The sequence below is a fragment of the Saccostrea cucullata genome, unplaced genomic scaffold (genome assembly GCF_032062105.1).
Source record: "Saccostrea cucullata isolate Sc308-1 unplaced genomic scaffold, CSIRO_AGI_Scuc_v1 ctg8011, whole genome shotgun sequence".
NCBI classification, from domain to species: domain Eukaryota; kingdom Metazoa; phylum Mollusca; class Bivalvia; order Ostreida; family Ostreidae; genus Saccostrea; species Saccostrea cuccullata.
In genome coordinates, this window is record NW_026925403.1 from 4,837 (window position 1) to 10,404 (window position 5,568).

Consider the following 5,568-nt stretch of genomic DNA (forward strand, 5'->3'; position numbering starts at 1 on the left):
AGGATTTAAAATTTGCAGATACACGCCGATATATGCAATGCTTTCTTGAGCATATGCAAACTTTGTGATTCTTGACAATTTATAAGTATCTAGATATTTTCTATCCTCGGACTTTTGTTATTACTCTATGTGTATATTTATTATGCTTCCGATTATATTGCACATACCGGGGGTAGGTCTATAGATCTATTCAATTAATACAAAAAATGTTAACACCCCCACCCCCTGCTTTATCACTTATATATAGTACATCTAGTTCAGAAATAATAACCCCACCCCAATTTTATAAATTGTGTTTTTGTTTTCTTTTTTATATATGATTTGATAAATTAATATGCAAGTAAATATATTATATCCATCCTTTATGTTATTGCTATTAATTTACTATATAAACTCTATGCCTAATTTAAATTGTTCACCATCTTGAAATATAGGACCATGCATTTTTTTTTATAGAAAGGAAGAGTTTTCTACCAGACATGATATAATCTAGATTTAATTAGGGCTGTATTATATAGCACATATGAATTTAAACTGATCTGTAAGTGCATTAATCGTGATTTAATTGTAATAGCTCAAAAAAAACCATATTCCTGTGTTTACGTATGTATCATAATAATAAAGTTATGAAAATAGTTTGTTTTACCAACAGGCCATGACCAAGTATTGATGAAACCATTGTGACGTCATTTTTTTTAATGACTTATGTACATGTATTTCTAAATTGTTTTCAATCAACCTTTATAGACAAAAGCATTGCAACTAAATGTAAAATAACATTTTTATTTTTATAAAGTGTAAATATTACTTTTATGTGAACTTCTTTTTTATATCTATGTAAAATTAAAGGAGACTTCATGTTCTTAACAATGATGTAAATACTTCATTCTATAAAATTACGATTTTTTCAGCGATACCTGGCGAGTTATATTCATGTATATTACATGCACATATACAAGTGTAGCAACATTTTGTCTCATGCATGTGAATTGATGGTGTAAAAATAAATACATTTTTAAAAAATAAACATAGTCCGCAAAATATCACCATCGTAATTTTTATGCCCCCCTTCGAAGCTTTTCTGCTGTCTGTCGGTCGGTCGGTCGGTCGGTCTGTCAGTCCACTTAGTTTCCGTTCATTTTCTTTGCAACCGTTTAACATACTGAAATGAAATTTGGTATACAGATATATCACATGAATATCTAGGTAAAGTTCTGTTTTTGGTACGATCGCACCATTTTTGACAGAGTTATGCCCTTGGACTTAGAAAAACTTCAATTATTTGCAGTTTCCGTTCATTTTCTTCGCAACCATTGTACGTACTGAAATGAAATTTGGTATACAGATATATCACATAAACATCTAGGTCAAGTTTTGTTTTGGGTACGACCACACCATTTTTGACAGAGTTATGCCCCTTGGACTTAGAAAAACTTCAATTATTTGCAGTTTCCGATCATTTTCTTCGCAACCATTGTACGTACTGAAATGAAATTTGGTGTACAGATATATCACATGAATATCTAGGTCAAGTTCTGTTTTTGGTAAGATTGCGCCATTTTTGATAGAGTTATGCCCCTTGGACTAAGAAAAAATTCCAATTATTTGCAGTTTCCTTTCATTTTCTTTGCAGAGGTTGCACATACTGAAATGATATTTGGTATACAGATTTTCAGATAAATATCTTGGTCAAGTTCTGTTTTGTGTACAATCCTGCCATTTTTGACAGAGTCATGCCCTTTGGGACTTGGAAAAATTCCAATTTGGGGGAAGGGGGGCATAAGTGTTTTACAAACATCTCTTGTTTGCATAAAGAATTCTTTTAGATAAAATCAATGTTTCAACTGAGAAAATTTCAAAGTGGTGATATACCGGTATGATGCGGTCCTATTAAAAAATGCTTTTAAGTAGTTGATTTTTAACGATTTTCCGGAAACACGCATTCCATGCATGTTCTGACAGACATAAAATAGTTAAACGGGGACACATCCTCAGTTTTTTGGTTTATATTTTAAACAAGCATATATCCAACATTTATTCCCACTATAAAGAATTGATGCAGTTTAAACTTAACAACTTGGAAATTCCCAGGGCCAAATAAAATATGAAGTGAACCCTTATTCTTTGCAGCTCGTAACCGCAAGTGGTGCCATCTCCATATGAGTGAAAAATTCTCAAAATGGACATTAAACAATATACAAAAAAAAATCCGATTAATGTTGGCTTAGACCTCTTGACTTTCAATTGACAGTAAGCAGAGATGCTGAGACAGTTCAGAAGGAACATCACCAGGTGCCAAAGCAACAGCCAAGGAAGCTTATATGGAAGTATTTTTGATTTTCATTTTCTTTCCGGTACCCCATGCTGACTCTAACATAACTAACCCTCACCTTCCCTTTCCCCCTCATTTCATCTTCCTGAATTAATTGTCATTGTTTTCTGCTTTTTCAACCAATTGTGTTGTACTGATTTTTTTCACTTGAATTTTTGTGATTTGTTGCATTGTTTTGAAGTTTCACTAATCTGCCAGTTTTATACTTTCAGGAACTCAGAAGAGGAACAACGATGGAGGAGCAAGGTCATCCAACAGAAAAAGACAAGATGACGAGTACATTTCTCAGATATATACAGCAGTCAACATGGCCCAAAGTGGTAAGTAAAAAATTGCTTATTTATATGAAGTTTTCCACTTGTTGGGAAAAGAGAGTGATTCCTTTTTGATGTGTCTGTTTTCTCTTTTTAATCAAAAGAAAGTTTAGGTTGACCAAGATCGTGTAGTGCGGAGAAGTACCTCTCCTATTTAACAGCATTCAAGAAAAGAAAGCGTGGTAAGATTCACACTTGACCTCTTTTAACCTTTCCTTATATTTTGGCTTTCCAATTGATGTTGGCTTTGACCTCTTGACTTTCAATTGACAGTAAGCAGAGATGCTGAGACAGTTCAGAAGGAACATCACCAGGAGCCACAGCATCAGCAGAGGAAGCTTATATGGAAGTATTTTTGATTTTCATTTTCTTTCCGGTACCCCATGCTGACTCTAACATAACTAATCCTCACCTTCCCTTTCCCCCTCATTTCATCTTCCTGAATTAATTTTCATTGTTTTCTGCTTTTTCAACCAATTGTGTCATACTGATTTTTTGCACTTGAATTTTTGTGATTTGTTGCATTGTTTTGAAGTTTTACTAATCTTCTGCCAGTTTTATACTTTCAGGAACTCAGAAGAGGAACAACGATGGAGGAGCAAGGTCGACCAACAGAAGAAGACAAGACGACGAGTATATTTCTCAGCTATATACAGCAGTCAGCATGGCCCAAAGTGGTAAGTAACAAATTGCTTATTTAGATGAAGTTTTCCACTTGTTGGGAAATGAGAGTGATTCCCCTTTGATGTGTCTGTTTTCTCTTTTCAAGCAGAAGAAAGTTGAGATTGACCAGGATGCTGAAGTGCGGAGAAGTACCTCTCCTATTTAACAGCATTCGAGAAAAGAAAGTACGGTAAGATTCACACTTGACCTCTTTTAACCTTTCCGTATATTTTGGCTTTCCAATTGATGTTGGCTCTGACCTCTTGACATTCAATTGACAGTAAGCAGAGATGCTGAGACAGTTCAGAAGGAACATCACCAGGTGCCACAGCAACAGCCAAGGAAGCTTATATGGAAGTATTTTTGATTTTCATTTTCTTTCCCCTACCCCCTGCTGACTCTAACATAACTAACCCTCACCTTCCCTTTCCCCCTCATTTCATCTTCCTGAATTAATTGCCATTGTTTTCTGCTTTTTCAACCAATTGTGTCATACTGATTTTTTGCACTTGAATTTTTGTGATTTGTTGCATTGTTTTGAAGTTTTACTAATCTTCTGCCAGTTTTATACTTTCAGGAACTCAGAAGAGGGACAACGATGGAGGAGCAAGGTCGACCAACAGAGGAAGACGAGATGACGAGTCCATTTCCCATCTCTATACAGCAGCCAACATGGCCCAAAGTGGTAAGTAACTTTTCGTGATTTGTTGCATTCTTTTGAAGTTTTACTAACATTGTGCCAGTTTTATACTTTCAGGGACAGGGAAGAGGAACAACGATGGAGGAGCAGGGTCGACCAACAGAGGAAGACGAGATGACGAGTCCATTTCCCATCTCTATACAGCAGCCAACATGGCCCAAAGTGTTAAGTAACTTTTCGTGATTTGTTGCATTCTTTTGAAGTTTTACTAACATTGTGCCAGTTTTATACTTTCAGGGACAGGGAAGAGGAACAACGATGGAGGAGCAGGGTCGACCAACAGAGGAAGACGAGATGACGAGTCCATTTCCCATCTCTATACAGCAGCCAACATGGCCCAAAGTGGTAAGTAACTTTTCGTGATTTGTTGCATTCTTTTGAAGTTTTACTAACATTGTGCCAGTTTTATACTTTCAGGGACAGGGAAGAGGAACAACGATGGAGGAGCAGGGTCGACCAACGGAGGAAGACGAGATGACGAGTCCATTTCCCATCTCTATACAGCAGCCAACATGGCCCAAAGTGGTAAGTAACTTTTCGTGATTTGTTGCATTCTTTTGAAGTTTTACTAACATTGTGCCAGTTTTATACTTTCAGGGACAGGGAAGAGGAACAACGATGGAGGAGCAGGGTCGACCAACAGAGGAAGACGAGATGACGAGTCCATTTCCCATCTCTATACAGCAGCCAACATGGCCCAAAGTGGTAAGTAACTTTTCGTGATTTGTTGCATTCTTTTGAAGTTTTACTAACATTGTGCCAGTTTTATACTTTCAGTGACTCGGAAGAGGAACAACGATGGAGGAGCAGGGTCGACCAACAGAGGAAGACGAGATGACGAGTCCATTTCCCATCTCTATACAGCAGCCGACATGGCCCAAAGTGGTAAGTAACTTTTCGTGATTTGTTGCATTCTTTTGAAGTTTTACTAACATTGTGCCAGTTTTATACTTTCAGGGACAGGGAAGAGGAACAACGATGGAGGAGCAGGGTCGACCAACAGAGGAAGACGAGATGACGAGTCCATTTCCCATCTCTATACAGCAGCCAACATGGCCCAAAGTGGTAAGTAACTTTTCGTGATTTGTTGCATTCTTTTGAAGTTTTACTAACATTGTGCCAGTTTTATACTTTCAGGGACAGGGAAGAGGAACAACGATGGAGGAGCAGGGTCGACCAACAGAGGAAGACGAGATGACGAGTCCATTTCCCATCTCTATACAGCAGCCAACATGGCCCAAAGTGGTAAGTAACTTTTCGTGATTTGTTGCATTCTTTTGAAGTTTTACTAACATTGTGCCAGTTTTATACTTTCAGGGACTGGGAAGAGGAACAACGATGGAGGAGCAGGGTCGACCAACAGAGGAAGACGAGATGACGAGTCCATTTCCCATCTCTATACAGCAGCCAACATGGCCCAAAGTGGTAAGTAACTTTTCGTGATTTGTTGCATTCTTTTGAAGTTTTACTAACATTGTGCCAGTTTTATACTTTCAGGGACTGGGAAGAGGAACAACGATGGAGGAGCAGGGTCGACCAACAGAGGAAGACGAGATGAC

The 5,568-nt window shown here is 37.6% G+C and overlaps 1 long non-coding RNA gene across 3 annotated transcripts; it reads left to right on the forward strand.

Annotated features, from left to right (window-relative positions):
• The first annotated feature begins 2,250 nt into the window (after positions 1-2,250).
• LOC134268745 (uncharacterized) lies at positions 2,251-3,993 on the forward strand. 3 transcript variants are annotated; one of them, XR_009992431.1, is made up of 6 exons: positions 2,251-2,327; positions 2,531-2,652; positions 2,751-2,828; positions 2,920-3,323; positions 3,416-3,499; positions 3,591-3,993. It is a non-coding gene; the product is annotated as an uncharacterized LOC134268745 (long non-coding RNA). The 3 variants fall into 3 exon arrangements; XR_009992432.1 differs by having other exon boundaries at positions 2,283-2,652; positions 3,419-3,499; XR_009992430.1 differs by having other exon boundaries at positions 2,284-2,652.
• The last annotated feature ends 1,575 nt before the right edge of the window (positions 3,994-5,568 follow it).